This window comes from Oncorhynchus nerka, linkage group LG7, assembly GCF_034236695.1.
Source record: "Oncorhynchus nerka isolate Pitt River linkage group LG7, Oner_Uvic_2.0, whole genome shotgun sequence".
NCBI classification, from domain to species: domain Eukaryota; kingdom Metazoa; phylum Chordata; class Actinopteri; order Salmoniformes; family Salmonidae; genus Oncorhynchus; species Oncorhynchus nerka.
Genome location: NC_088402.1, coordinates 224,281 through 240,189, shown reverse-complemented (window position 1 = coordinate 240,189; position 15,909 = coordinate 224,281). Strand labels below are relative to the sequence as shown.

At 39.6% G+C, this 15,909-nt stretch overlaps 1 long non-coding RNA gene across 1 annotated transcript in view; it reads right to left on the bottom strand.

The window, feature by feature from the left end:
- Nucleotides 1-15,909, bottom strand: part of LOC135572392 (uncharacterized) — a 41,007-nt gene that overhangs the window by 6,059 nt on the left and 19,039 nt on the right. Inside the window, exon 2 of the long non-coding RNA XR_010464252.1 lies at nucleotides 14,237-14,259. This is a non-coding gene — a long non-coding RNA (uncharacterized LOC135572392). The remainder of the gene's footprint in view (nucleotides 1-14,236; nucleotides 14,260-15,909) is intronic.

Below are 15,909 nucleotides of genomic sequence, written 5' to 3'. Positions count from 1 at the left end.
GCAACCTTTGGGTTACTAGTCCAACACTCTAACCACTACGCTCTAACCACTAGGCTATCCTGCCGCCCCTGTTGAATACTCGTTTCTGATTGGCTCGAAGGACATTCTAGAGCATGTATTATAATGCCCTGCATTATTTTCCAGAATAATATTCTGGAAAACGTTACTTAATACTCAGCATCATAACACATTATGGCATAAGCATGTCATAATATGTCATAACAGCTGACATAACATGGTCATAACAGTATCTAGACCATGTTAACAGCAAATGCTGTTGCGTTACGTTTTTTTCCCTTCCAAGAAGTTTCCTTTTTGAAAAAAGTTTGTTTCTTTAATCCTTTGTTGTTGTTGTAATGAATTATTTACAGTCATGTTTTTTTAAATATATATTTTAAGTAACTTGCATAAAATACACTTTGACACTGTTAAGAAGCATTATGACGATCATAATCGTACAAAACTTATGCCCTGCTCCTAAAATCTGCTCCTGCATTCATCAGCAACAGAGCATTGGGGTAGGTACATGTCTGACATCAATTTGTGATCAATTGCAATGATAATTGAATATGGTCAATTTCAGAAAATAACATAAACATACTGTTGACAGCTAGGCTATGGTGTAATGGAACTTTTTGCCTTGTGTAGTAGGTTTAGTAGGTTTAGACACTCTTATGTAGGTGTCCGACTGGACCAGCCATAAAATAACACAATATATGTCTCAACAGGTCTAAACAGTGACCGTCATGACAGTGTTATGACCATATTATGACATGTTATGACCCTCCCACTCTGTCTGCCAAATTCTTTCTCTTTGCTCGTTTCCTTAATAGGATGTCGGTGGGCAGAGCCAGAAAGGTTGTCAATGAAATGGGACACACCTGTGCCCGATTTGGGGCACTCGGCTGAGAGTCAGACTCGGCCATCGTCTGGGCCGCCTTCGGAAGTATTACTTATGGCTAGGATGCGGGGATTGATCTCGGGCTGATTCCGGAGTTATCTGTGCCAAATGTATTACTTGGGGCTAGGGACGATTGGGGCTACTCTCTGGCAGATGACGACACGGGCTGCTTTTTTACTATTTTGATAATTTGTACAAGGCAATTGATAAGCATGAAAAACTTTGTGAATGGAACTTCCCAAGTGGTGCAGCGGTCTAAGACACTGGATCGCAGTGCAAACTGTGTTTCTACAGATGCTGGTTAGACGCGCAATTGGCCCAGCATCGTCCGAGTTCGGGGAGGGTTTGGTCGGCCGGGATGTCCTTGTCCCATCGAGCTGTAGCGCCTTCTGTGGCGGGCTAGGCGCATGCACGCTGACACAGTCACCATGGTGTGTGGTATTTCCTCAGAGACAAAATGTTTTTTTTGTGGATGGGTATAATTGGTATGAATAATAGTAATATTTAAAATGACTAAATCGGTTAATTTTGTATATGTTTATTTAAATTTGCATCGGGCCACTTCTGGAGGGATTCTGGTAAGATGCCGGCAAAGTCGGCTGAATTCTGGTGACAGAAACGACCCGAGTCCGACACCCGATTCCAGGCCGATTCAATCAGTTCCAGCCCTCGGAAGAGGGCTGCTTCCTCATTGCTAGCTGGGTGGGTGTTAAGTAAAGTGTTACCCAATACTCAATGGCTACAGTACATCCTTAAATATCCTATGCTTGAGCTGCTTTTGAAAACAAAAGTCAAATTGGAAACATTATTGGTATTGTTGAATTCAATTTTCGTAATAGAAAGCAAGAAGGATGGTTTGTTAGCTAAGCTAGTAAATCTGTTTATTTGGTTACCAAGGTAACTATTGTAGCTATCTAGTAAATCTGCTAGTTACTTCAATGGATTTTTAACACATTTATACTTGCAAATGGCCACATTTCTAGCGGCAAATCATGGTTACCACATTTCTAGCGGCAAAATGAAGGATGACTTGTCAACTGTGCTACCATAGGTGTGTTACCATGAAGGATGACTTGTCGATAGCGATAGATCTGCTTCTACACTCACATAGGGAAGGAAACTTGCTGATGTGTTTGGCTAATGCCATAATCTAGACGTGTTTGTTTAATGCCAATCTACTGGTAGGGTGTTAAGGGGGGTTGAAATAAACATTACTGTTAGAGCTGAACTGATAATACATACCAAATGGTACAACAGACTCCCACGTCTGTAGGCTTTACCATGCCTGAAAAAAAAAATTGTGTGTCCAAATTCTGGGCAAAAGGTCATGGGAGATAATGCACAGGTCAATGGTGAGGCCTTTTACAAAAATGGCACCAAAATGACAGGTGGACTCAGAACTTCTTAGGCCTCTTTTTTCTCAATTTCCGGCTGAATGAGGTGCCCAAAATAAAATGCCTGTAGCTCAGGCCCTGCAGCCAGGATATGCATATAATTGGTACCATTGGAAAGCTAAAATAATTTTAGGAGAATATAACACAATAGATATGGTAGGAGAAAATCCAAAGAAAAACCAACCAGAATGTTTTTGAGAGAGAGAGACCATCCTCTTAGAAATGCAAGACAAAGGTCATATAGTAAATTAGCTCCCTGGATGCATTTCTATTGCTTCCACAGGGTGTCAGCAGTTCAGGTTCTCGGGCATGTAACTTCAAAAACAAATAAGAAATAACAGTTTTTGTAGAAGGACACAGTCTTGAAAAGTTGTGTCTGTGCGGGTCATGAAGAAATTACGCACCTGCTAAAATCGGTTTCCTACTGAACATACTTCTTCCTGAAATAAATATTATAGTTTGATTACATTTTAGGGTATCTGAGGAGTAAATAGAAATGTATTTTGACTTGTTGAAACAGTTTAGGGGTAGATTTTCGGATTCCTTTCTCTGCAAGTTAAACGAGTGGAATACTCAAATCGGTGGAGCCATCTAAACTGAATTTTTGGGATATAAAGAAGGATTTTATCTAACAAAACAACACTACATGTTATAGCTGGGACCCTTTGGATGACAAATCAGAGGATGATTTTCAAAAAGTAAGTGAATATTTAATCATTATGTGTACAGTGGGAAGAACACGTTTTTGATACACTGCCGATTTTGCAGGTTTTCCTACTTACAAAGCATGAAGAGGTCTGTAATTTTTATCATAGGTACACGTCAACTGTGAGAGATGGAATCTAAAACAAAAATCCAGAAAATCACATTGTGTGATTTTTAAGTAATTCATTTGCATGTTCAAATTAAATACAATTAAATACATATATGCAAATGTATTAATTTATGTGAATATTTGATGTTTATTGATAATCATTGATAATCATTTTTTGACCTAGATATACTACTGAACTAACCAGAGGCACTTTTAGGGTTTAGTGTTCTTGTAACAGCAACACTTGTTTGACATGCTCTTATTATTTTTCTTCTTCCTAACCCTGCTCTAAAACCTTTGAGCTAGAGACACCAAATTAACATTACAGACTGCTTCAGACTACAATAGCTGAGAAATGTTTGTTTCTACTTTTCAAACCATAGAAATATATGCATTCAAATCAATGCATTCCCAACTTTTTTTTCCTTTTCAAACCATTCCCAACTCCTCCCACACCTTCTATGCTAGACTCACCATACCTTTACCACTCAAACTGTGTGTGTGTGTGTTGGCGGCTAACCTCCCTGATAGCTACTCTAGTAAAAGTGAGATTGCAAGTGATCATAAATGTGTGCACAACAAACTTTCAGTGGCCTTTTGGCAGAGATGCAAGGTTAGTTCCTAGTACTGTCTCAAAAGTCCAATATCTGTAATACATTTCTGACAACTTGCCTCTGAACCATCAACATGCTTCATTACATGGATTTACGCAACCGAGGACACTCAACTAAGGCACAGGAAAGCCTAAAAGCATCGCTAACAAAGAAAGACAACGAGCCAACTAAGACCAGTGACGATACATCCAACTCTGCCATAATGAAGGCTCTGAATCAACAACAAACTTCGATGTAATGTTCAAACAAGCAGTTAAGGAATCCCTGGAGGAACTGCTTTCTGGAGAAATTAAATCACTTAAATATATGGTGGAAGCCTCCAAAACATCTATCTTAAAACTCTCAAACAACATAGCCAGCCAATCTGTCACATGCAAGTCTCTGGAGCGATGCTGTGAAGAGATGCAGGTTAGCACCAGGACTGCTACAGACGACATAGCCACCTGCCGAGAAGCAGTGATGCAACTGAGGGAGAAAATGACGTGCTTGAAGACAGAGAGAGGAAACTGAACATACTTATGGTGGGCCTGGATGTAACCGCGAAGGGTTCTGACCCAAAAGGTTTTCCTCAGGAGAATCTACCAAAATGGATACTGTTGCTACAACGGAGCAATATTGAAATTCAACAGGCACACCAAATCTACATTGGCAATAATAATCGCAGCCGTTCCCGCACCCTCATATTCTGCCTGTTAAAGATATGAGGACTGAGTGGATACTCTGAACCAGAGCCCTCAAGAACCCACCGAGATGGGAGATCCAATCTGGCGTTCATCCCAGACTACAGCAGTGAAACCACACTGGAGATGAAATCCTTTGACTATATCAAACGACAGATGACAGCAAGAAGACTTCGCCCATTCCTGACATACCCAGCCATCCTGGAGATCAGGAAAAATAGAACACTTCTTAAATTCCATACTGTGATAGAAGCAGAGGCAGGCCTTGCAGCTGAGGACAACTACAAGAGAAGGAGCCAACAATTCCTCCAGATTCTTCCCACTGCAGACTAAGTAGCTAATGTTACCCATGTTTATTTGTTATTCAGCTACATAACTTAGTTAATTTGGTATGAGGGGCCTGGTTGATTTGTTAACTTGCTTGACTTGGTTGTTGTCATTCTAGTTATACAGTATTGCTTAACTGCAGCTGCCACGTATTCATGTCATGTTGGATAAAGACAAGTGACTGACATAGTGGGACTGACTTGCGACGTGCGTCGCTGTTTGAGAGCCTCCTCCTGATGTTAGTGAATTTGAGTTCCTTCCAGGCAAAGAGAATAGTTGAAGCTATAGATTTCCTCACTTGCCGGTGGTTACTGTTTTTGTTTCTATTATTGTTAAAACCTTTGTCAGAGTTTGTTCACAAATGTGTATAATGGTGTATAAAAATATATTTTCCTGTTTATATTGAAATAGGTGATTTTATTTAATTTCTTGATAAACAAATTACACAATTATCCATACATTCTAAATTTATGTGTTCCTCACTCCTCAGCCACTAAGAAAATAAAAGGTGTCTGTAGTGATGCACTGAGATGCAGTGTCTTAGACCGCTGAACCAGGGTCTATAGTGACGCCTCGAGCACTGAGATACAGTGTCTTAGACCGCTGAACCAGGGTGTCTGTAGTGACGCCTCTAGCACTGAGATGCAGTGCCTTAAACTGCTGCGCCACTCGGGAGCCCTATTAGATCTTTCAGAATACCAACTTGTTATGGGAGGAGACTTAAGTGATGTCTTTTAGCCTCAGATAATATTAGACGTCCATTCAATATCAAAAATGAGTCAGAAAACAACCTAGTCCATGCTTCACTTTTTAGTTTGAAAAAGCCTTTGATAGGCAAGAATGGAACAATTTATTTTGTGTTTTGGAGTCCTTTGGTTTTGGTAAAGGATTTATCCCATGTTAAAAACATTGTACTCTGCAACACGAGCAGTTGTGCAGATGGGAAACATTATATCCAAGACTTTCTGTTTACAACGTTTCACAAAACAAGGATGTCCATTATCACCAACGCCCTTTGCCCTGTCTTTGGAGCCCCTTGTTCAAGCGATTAGATTGGACCCACCTATTTCAACAATCAATATTAAAGTTACGCAGCATAAAGTGTCACTATGCTGATGACATAGTAGTTATCAGACCTTTCGAATATCCTTCCACAGATTGTGAAATTATTTAATGTTTTTGGTTCATTCTTGGATATGAAATAAACTAGGAAAAATATGTAATGGTGCCCCTAAATAGCCCTGTGAAACAGCTTACTTTGCCTGCTGCATCTCCAGTGCAGTAGCATGAGGCAGACTTTATTTTTTTGGGCGTATGCATACCAACCAAATATTCCCAAATTTGTAGAAGGAACTATGTCAAACTAAAAGAGGAGATCACCTCTGATTTGCAGAGATGGTCCTCTCTTAAAATCTAATTACAAGGTAAGATTGCTATAGTAAAAATGAAAGTACTGGGTTGACTAAATGTTATTTTCTCTATGCTGCCTATACCTCCTCCTCCAAAATACTTTGAGGAATTAAAGTCAATGACCAAAAAATTGTTAATCCAACAATGGTTAATCCTACTCAACACATTTGGCAGTGATTACAAACATTACACCTCTGTGTTGTCGTGTTGCTGTGCTGTTTACTTTGAATAACCTTTTAATCAAAACTGTGCACTTAACACATTTACCAAAGTCTTAGTTTTTAAATAAAACATTTGACCAATAAGGATTCTATGAGACTATCTGTATCTTTAAAAGATTCCTATCAAAACATCCAACAGGATCATAATGGGAGCTTACTCAACTATGATCAATTTCCACCACTGTACCCCTCTACTAGCTTGAACCAGAAAATGGCTGCTCATTGTTGGACTCCAGGTGAGCGTAAATGGCTGCTCATTGTTGGACTCCAGGTGAGCGTAAATGGCTGCTCATTTTTGGACTCCAGGTGAGCGTGAATGGATGTGTGTCGGAACCAGAAATAAAGAAAAATAATAATTCTCGGCGCGCCTGCCTTCTTCCCCTGTGTCCGGACTTAAGACCTTCATATCGTTTTGAGCCCATGTACCAGCTGTCTTCTGCCGGGGACTTTGATGTTCCCTCCATGGCTCAAATCAAATCAAAGTTTATATGTCACATGTCACATGCGCCAAAATACACCTTACAGTGAAATGCTTACTAACAGGCTCTAAACAATAGTGGAAAAAAGGTATTAGTTGAACAAGTAAAGAAATAAAAACAGTAATAAAGACAGTGAAAAAAAACAGAAGCGAAACTACAACAGTAGCTATCTAAGCTAATATACAGGCATCAGTTAGTTGGGCTGATTGTGGTAGTATGTACAGTTGAAGATGGAAGTTTACATACACCTTTGAAAATACATTTAAACTCAGTTTTTCACAATTCCTGACATTAAATCCTAGTAAAAACTCCCTGTCTTAGGTCAGTTATGATTCTGACTTTATTTTAAGAATGTGAAATGTCAGAATAATAGATTATTTATTTCAGCTTTTATTTCTTTCATCACATTCCCAGTGGGTCAGAAGTTTAAATACACTCAATTAGTATTTGGTATCAATGCCTTTAAATTGTTTAACCTCTTAAGTCGACCCTCTACTTTTTTGAACATTCTGTTAAAAATCGCGCAACATTTCAACGCCCTGCTACTCATGCCAGGAATATAGTATATGCATTTGCTTAGTCTGTGTGGATAGAAAACACTCAGACGTTAAAAAACTGGTTAAATCACTGCTGTGGCTTTACCAGAACGGCATTTACATCGAAAAGCACAGGAAAAACTGATCACTGAAAATGGGAAAATATATCCATGCGCTACTTGAACCCATTGATAAAGGTGAACCACAATTAATTGACTGAGGTTGCAGTACCTACAGCTTCCACACGGTGTCTAGAGTCTTGTCATTTCCCTTCGAGTTTTTTCTTGGTCAAACACATGCGAGGCACCGTATTTCTTCAGGTCTAGGACCGGATATTTTCGTTGAGTTTCTAGCCGGACATTTTTCCAGACGGACAGCTAATGATCTTTACATCGCCTCCTGATGAATTTTATCGCTTATTAATGTTTACTAATACCTAAAGTTGCATTACAAACGTATTTCAAGTGTTTTGTGAAAGTTTATCGTCGACTTTTTGAATTTTAAAAAATGACGTTACGTTTTGAAACAATGTTTTTTCGTTTATCACACAGTCTACATATAACGATATCTAGGCTTTATATGGACCGATTTAATCGAAATAAAGACCCAAATAGTGTTTATGGGACATCTAGGAGTGCCAACAAAGAAGATGGTGAAAGGTAATGAATGTTTTCTATTTTATTGTGCGGTTTGTGTAACGCCAAAATGCTAATTATTTTGTTTACGTCCCCTGTGGGTCTTTTGGGGTGTTGCATGCTATCAGATAATAGCTTCTCATGCTTTCGCCGAAAAGCATTTTAAAAATCTGACTTGTTGCCTGGATTCACAACGAGTGTAGCTTTAATTCGATACCCTGCATGTGTATTTTAATGAACTTTTGAGTTTTAACTAATACTATTAGCATTTAGCGTAGCGCATTTGCATTTCCAGAGCTCTAGTTGGGACGCAAGCGTCCCGAGTAGAAGCAACAGGTTAACTTGGGTTGTCACTCCCTGGGCATAGAGAGGCTTTTATTCTCTATTTTGGTTAGTTTCTAGTTTCTTTATTTCTATGTTTTCTATTTCTTTGTTTTTGGCCGAGTGTGGTTCCCAATCAGAGGCAGCTGTCTATCGTTGTCTCTGATTGGGAATCATACTTAGGCAGCCTTTTTTCCCTACCTGTGTTTTGTGGGTAGTTAGTTTCTGTTTAGTGTATGCACCTGACAGAACTGTTTTGGTTTTTCCCTTTGTTATTTTGTTTGAGTGTTTTTTGAGAACTAAAATATCATGAACACTTACCATTGACCAGTTCTTTGGTCCATGCCTTTTGATATCCACAGTAAAACGAGTCCTATATCAACATAACCTGAAAGGTCGCTCAGCAAGGAAGAAGCCACAGCTTCACACTTTTTGGAGAAATGTCCTCTGTTCAGCAGCTTAATGTTGTGGGGGTACTTTGCTGCAGGAGGGACTGGTGCGCTACACAAAAATGATGGCTCATGAGAAAGGAAAATTATAGATTAATAGATTGAAGCAACATCTCAAGACATCAGTCAGAAAGTTAAAGCTTGGTCGCAAATGGGTCTTCCAAATGCACAATGACTCCAAGCATACTTCCAAAGTTGTGGCAAAATGGCATAAGGACAACAAAGTCGATGTATTGGAGTGGCCATCACAAAGCCCTGACCTCAATCCCATGGAAAATTTGTGGGCAGTACTGAAAAATCTGGTGACATTTCACATTCTTAAAATCAAGTGGTGATCCTAACTGACCTAAGACAGGGAATTTTACTAGGATTAGATGTCAGGAATTGTGAAAAACTGATATTAAATATTTTTGGCTAAGGTGTAATGGTCCTGTGTGAAGCTGGTGTAGAGAGTCAGGCGCAGGGCAGCAGATATGAGTAATCAACGTACTTTACTCAAACTACACATACAAAGCAATATAGCGAGCCCACAATAACGGACCGATTTACAACGAACAATCACTCACAAACAAACATGGGGGAACAGAGGGTTAAATAATGAACAAGTAATTGGGTGAGTGAAATCAGGTGTGTAAGACAAAACAAATGGAAAATGAAAAGTGGATCGGCGATGGCTAGAAGGCCGGCGACGTCGACCGCAGAACGCCGCCCGAACAAGGAGAGGGACCGACTTCGGCGGAAGTCGTGACATAAGGTTTATGTAAACTTCTGAATTTTACACAGACATATATATATACACACACACACACACACACACACACACACACACATACAGTACCTTCAGAAAGTTTTCACTCCCCTTGACTTTTTACACATTTTGTTGTGTTAAAAATTGGGCTTAAAATGTATTTAACTGGCATTTTTTTTGTCAATCATCCACACACAATACTCTTGTCAAAATAGAAAGTAAAATAAAACACTCATATCTTGAATCACCTTTGGCAGCGATAACAGCTGTGAGTCCATCTGGGTAAGTCTAAGAACTTTGCATATCTTTATTGGACAAGATTAAAATTCTTCAAGCTCCGTCAAGTTGGTTGTTGATCATTGCTAGACAGCCATTTTCAAGTCTTGCCATAGATTTTGAAGACGATTTAAGTCAAAACTCTATCTAGGCCACTCAGGAACATAACATTCAATGTCGTCTTGTTAAACAACTCAAGTGTATATTCGGCCTAGTGTTTTATGTTATTGTCCTGCTGAAAGGTGATTTTGTCTCCCGTTGTCTGGTGGAAAGCAGACTGAACAGGCTTTCCTCTAGGATTTTGCCTGTGCTTTTTATAGAGGTTAATGATGACAAGCATAACACGATGCAGCCGCCACTACCCTTGAAAATATGTGGAGTGGTACTCAGTGATGTGTTGTGTTGGATTTGCCCCAAACATAATGCTTTGTATTCAGGACAAAAAGTTAATTTCTTTGACATTTTTTGCAGTACAATTTTAGTGCTTTGTTGCAAACAGGATACATGTTTTGGAATATTTGTATTCTGTACAGGCTTCCTTCTTTTCACTCTGTCATTTAAGTTAGTATTGTGGAGTAACTACAACGTTGTTGATCCATCCTCAGTTTTCTCCTACAACAGCCATTAAACTCTAACTGTTTTAAAATCACCATTGGTCTAATGATGAAATCCCTGAGCTGTTTCCTTCCTTTACAGCAACTGAGTTAGGAAGGAGGCCTGTATCTTAGTAGTATCTGGGTGTATTTATACGCCATGCAGTGTAATTAACAACTTCACCATGCTCAAAGGGATATTCAGTGCCTACTTTTTTTTGCCTACTAATAGGTACCCTTCTTTGCGAGGCATTGGAAAACCTGCCACAGTCCAAAAGGTGAGGGCGTACTCCGCAGCTGTCTGAGCAACCTGCTAGAGTTGGAGAAGTTTCTTACCTCCCTCTCTGCCCACTGGAGGATGGTCGAAGACCGTCCTGAACAGAGCCATGAACCTCACAAAGGAAACCAGCTCCTCCTCTCCTCTCTTCCAGATGGCCATAGCCCAATTCAACGCCTGCCTGGTCAGCAGGGAAATTACTGTGGCAATCTTGGACCTCTGTGGTGGGGGCTCCCATCTGATGGGCAAAACAGAGGGAGCACTGGAGTAGGAAGCCACGGCATTGGGATGGAGTACCGTCATACTTCTCTGAATAGGACAGTCAGACATTGCTGACCTAGGGGGACGGCTGGGTAGGCTGGAGGACTGACTCCCTGTGACGATCCATGGTAGGAGGCCCTCTGATAGGGGTATGGAGAGCCTCGCTGAGGGTTTTAAGGTGGTGGAGAAAGTGGAGGACGTCCACCATGGCCGTACCCAGTTCCGCCAGCTGGTCGTGGTGTTGGTGGAGTAGATGACCCTGTTCGTTGACAGTCTGGAAGATGGTTTTATCTTCTGCTACTTCCATATTGTGAGGCAGTATTCGAATATGCAGGGAGTCAGGAAGCAGGGAGTGATGGTAAATTGATGACGAAATGCATTGAAAGGTAAATTATCAAAACAGGAGATGCCTACTGAATATGACAACAAACCAATACTGCCTGATTACTGAGGCTACTGAGGGCTAAATAAAGGGAATGTAATATAGATGATGATGAAGCCCAGGTGTGCATAATGATGGGGAGCGGGTGTGCGTAATGATGGTTTCCAGGACTGGTGGTTAGTAGACAGGTGACGTCAAGCGCTGGAGAGGGGGAGTGGGAGTAGGCGTGACTTCATTGCACACAGAGTGATTCCATGCAACTTACTATGTGACTTGTTAATTAAACACATTTATACTCCTGTACTTATTTGTAAAAAAAAATCTAAAAACTACATTTCACTTTGCCATTATGCGTTATTGTGTGTAGTTCAGTGACACATCTAAATGTAATCCATTTTGAATTCACTGTGTGACAAAACAAAATCTTGAAAAAGTCAAGGGGTGTGAATGCTTTCTGAAAGCACTGGACATTATAAACACTAATTGATCAGAATAGGCCACCCAGAAGAGCAAGATATCTGTTGAACATGGCTAGAATATTATTAATATCAAACAATAAAAATAATGAGCATCTGTCAAGGCATTTATCAGTCAGAATTTATCCCTCCCTTCCATATCTTCTCCCCCATTTTCTCTCTTTTCATCCCTTCCTGCCTACTACTCTCTCTCCCTCTTTTATTTCCTTTCTCTCTCTCCTTTGTCAGAAAGTCAGGCGGCAAGTAACACTTCTCTCCCCCATGAACTAGCTAACGTTACCTAGCTTGCTAGTAGACTTGCTAAAAACAGCTTTTCACCTCTGTGGTTAATCTCCGGTCATATCCACCAGTCTAAATTAAGTCTCAATTTCTGCACATCAAATTGTTCCTAAGACCCTGAGTAATTAAACGTAGATAATCAATTTAATATAATTTTTACCAAATCGATAGAGTGAGACAGGGTGACAGAGAGCGCATTGAGAGAGAACATCTCCGCCACAGCCAAGCAGAACGCCCCACTCTTTCCCTTAGTTAGATAAGGGTGGCAAGCTAGGTAAACAACTTGATAGCCACCTACTCGCTGTAAATCTACAATCGGTTCAACAATTCAGCATGAAATCTTGATAGCAGCTTTGCAAGATGTTCCCAATAATCTTAGACATGTAGTGACATACATTTTTTTCAGGTTCTTCAAATGTACAGTACATGGTCAAACCATGTAGATGAAAGCTTGCTTACCTTCTCACTCATGCACTTTATTTGCTTTCTCCTGAAAACTCCTTCCAGATGTCAGTCAACTTGTATACTTCGAGTTGGTACTCAAATCGTTTATGATTGGATAAGATAACACCTCCCGAAATGGACGAATGTGAAAGCAGTATTTTCAGGAGAGTGCAAAAAGTGGTTGTCAAACCACTCTGGCCCACTGATTCAGGGAGCTCCCCCGATATCAGAGAGACATCCTCACAAACGGTTTCAGACATCGACACATACTCACGTTATTCACAACATATTAAGGAAGACATTTATGAGAAAATATTTTATAAAAATGAATTCACAGTTGATCAAAATATCCTGATTTATGAAGTGAGAGTCAAACAGTAGAATTCTCGTCCAAATTTTGTTACGTGACCTAACACCCTACTATTGGGCATCTGTCTCCACCCCCTGTCCTCTCTCTATGGCCATGTGTCCCTTCCAGGTGTGTATATGCTACATCCATACCCATTGAATACTGTGTGCATTTACATTCCAAACGTAGAGGTTGAATCAATGACTATACATTTGGTTTAGGTACCAGGTTCTTAGGAAGACATGTTTTCTCAACCACGTCACAATTCATTAATAAGTATTATGGGGGATTACTTTGATTAAAAACATGTTTTTCAATACTATTTATGGTATATGGTCAGGAAAGCAGAACTTGATGATATGGACTCGTATTATGACGGCCCTGAATTTGTCTGAACCGTCTCAGTGCTTCTCCTTCCAATAGGGTGCTTCCCCATTAATTCCCAATTAAATCGCCAGCATCAGCTGTGCAAAAGTGGGGTTGTGATGGAGACGTGACTGAGGATGTGTTCAAACCTCAGTTCCGAAGCTTCTTTACTTGTTTTGTTGCATTTAAAAGTGTGCTTTGTAGCCTTGTCTCAAGTTTAACCAGGATCGGATCCACTCATTGCTTCCTTTGGACTATACTACACATCTCAGTTGGTCTCTGCTGGTTCTTCATGGCGTTTCTCCTCTGTTGGCAGATTGGATTGTCTGACTGACCGACTACAACTTTATTGCAGAAGGTATTTAATTTGTTTTAGTGTGATGTATACCATGATTTATGTGGTCAGTTGTAGTTGAAGACGTATTGAGATGTGATACTCTTTATGTTTGTGTGGTAAAAGAGTTTGATATTTTGATTGTATGATTGAGACTGGGTTTACGCTACACTTTATGAATGGACAAACATTGCATGACTAAGGTCACAAAAGTGTATGTCCATCCTGACTTTTACATGAGTCCTTTGTTTTGGTGTAGACCTGATGGACCAGACGAGACTCATTCCCTCCCAAACCAAAAGGAGAAACCTATATTTTCTCTGGTAAGCACAACCTACCTGGCATCCATACAAACAATAACCTCAAGTCAAAACTGTTACAGTATGCCAAGGTAAGAGGATTTGAAGACAGAGAGAAACCTTTCTGATAGTTGAATTCATGCAGGTTCGGAGTGTTCACTAAATATTGCCCACTAAATATTGTCCACTAAATATTGTATATTTTTTATATTTTTAATGACAACATTTGCATTCCATGGTTTAAACAGAGGTTCAATCAATTACTGTATTGGAAAGAGCCAAATCAATCTTAGTGCTGTCTGTAATGTCAAATCTAACCTTAACCCGAAGCAACAAGCTTTTCAACACAAATTTTAAAAAATAACTCTTACCTTGGATGGATCCTTCAAAGCACCTGTAGAAGAAAAGAATTGGAGGAAATTGATTATTACCAATATCATCACTTCAGCTACCACCTGATAAGGATACCAGCTACCACCTGATAAGGATACCAGCTACCACCTGATAAGGATACCAGCTACCACCTGATAAGGATAGATGAGATATTTGTTGTTCATGTAAAGTTTTATCCAGTCAGTAACCATTATGCCAAAAGGATGGAACATCCCTTTTTCCAGAGTGCCTATAAAAGGACTCCTAACGAAATGTACATTAGACCAAAACATGCCGGGTTGCTGCCAGTGTGGAAAGTTGTCTTAGCTATACCCTAAATAATCACCCATTGAGACAAGAAATCGTGGAACTGTGGCTACATGTGTAATATGGTTCGACTCTACCAGACCAGAAAAGGGTAAGACCCTCTGAAACTCAACAAAGAAGAAGACTAGACATGCGTCGCCTGCAGCTCTGCATGTAACGTAGTCTAGGAAACTGGACCGAAGACGAGAAAAGAGGAACATTGGAACGTCTGTCATATCAAGTCTAACGAACACTGCCAGAACAAAGTAAACAACTACTAAGGACATGGTGTCCTCTGGTGGACACTTGAAAAAATAAAGGAGAGCCGCACACTCTAGGAGCTCAGATGCAAAAATGTAATAACCTAATGTCCAACGTTTCGACAGACAAGCTGTCTTCATCAGGGTATAATGACAGAGGTGGCTAGTTTATATAGTGTCAAAAGACACACACACATAGAGGTGTCTGTAATCATGGCTGGGTTTGGCCTGATATCATTAATTAATTCTCATATTAAAATAGCATACAAAAAACTGGGCCGACGGAAGGGCGGAGATGCCCCACCTGACAGGGTTCGAAGAACCGACGACTAGAGGCACCCGACAGGGTTCGAAGAAACTACTACTAGAGGCACGGGACTGAGTGTCTTTTTAATTTATCAAGCAAGATATTGAGCCCTGCCCATGTCTCCTTGCTTAACCCTTTATTATATTTTGTGCCTACAACTAGGTGCAACGATTTTGATGTTAAGGTAGACATGTTTAAGTGTTTTAGAAAAATCAGTTGAAGAGAATACTTTAGCTGCCCCAATCGTGATATTTCTACTGAACATGTAGTTTGCTCACCTGCACTTACTCCGACTCTTTTTAGAAGTAAGAGTTATTTTGTACCTCCAGCTAATTGCAATCACTCTATTGAGACATAATGCATTATTATTCATAACTATAAGGATAACTATAATGATAAATGACCCATAACTATAATCACTATAAAGATAAATGATCCATAAGGTTAACTATACTGATCACTATACTGATCACTATAATGATAAATGACCCATAACTATAATGATAAATTATCCATATCTATAATCACTATAAAGATAAATGATCCATAAGGTTAACTATACTGATCACTATACTGATCACTATAATTATAAATGATCCATAACTATACGGATAACTATAATGATAAATGATCCATAACTATACGGATAACTATAATGATAAATGATCCATAACTGTAAGGATAACTATAACGATCACAATATGATCACTATAATGATAAATGATCTATAACTATAAGGATAACTATAATGATAAATTATCTGTGACAAGAGATGAAAAGAATCTGCCCACTCCACCAA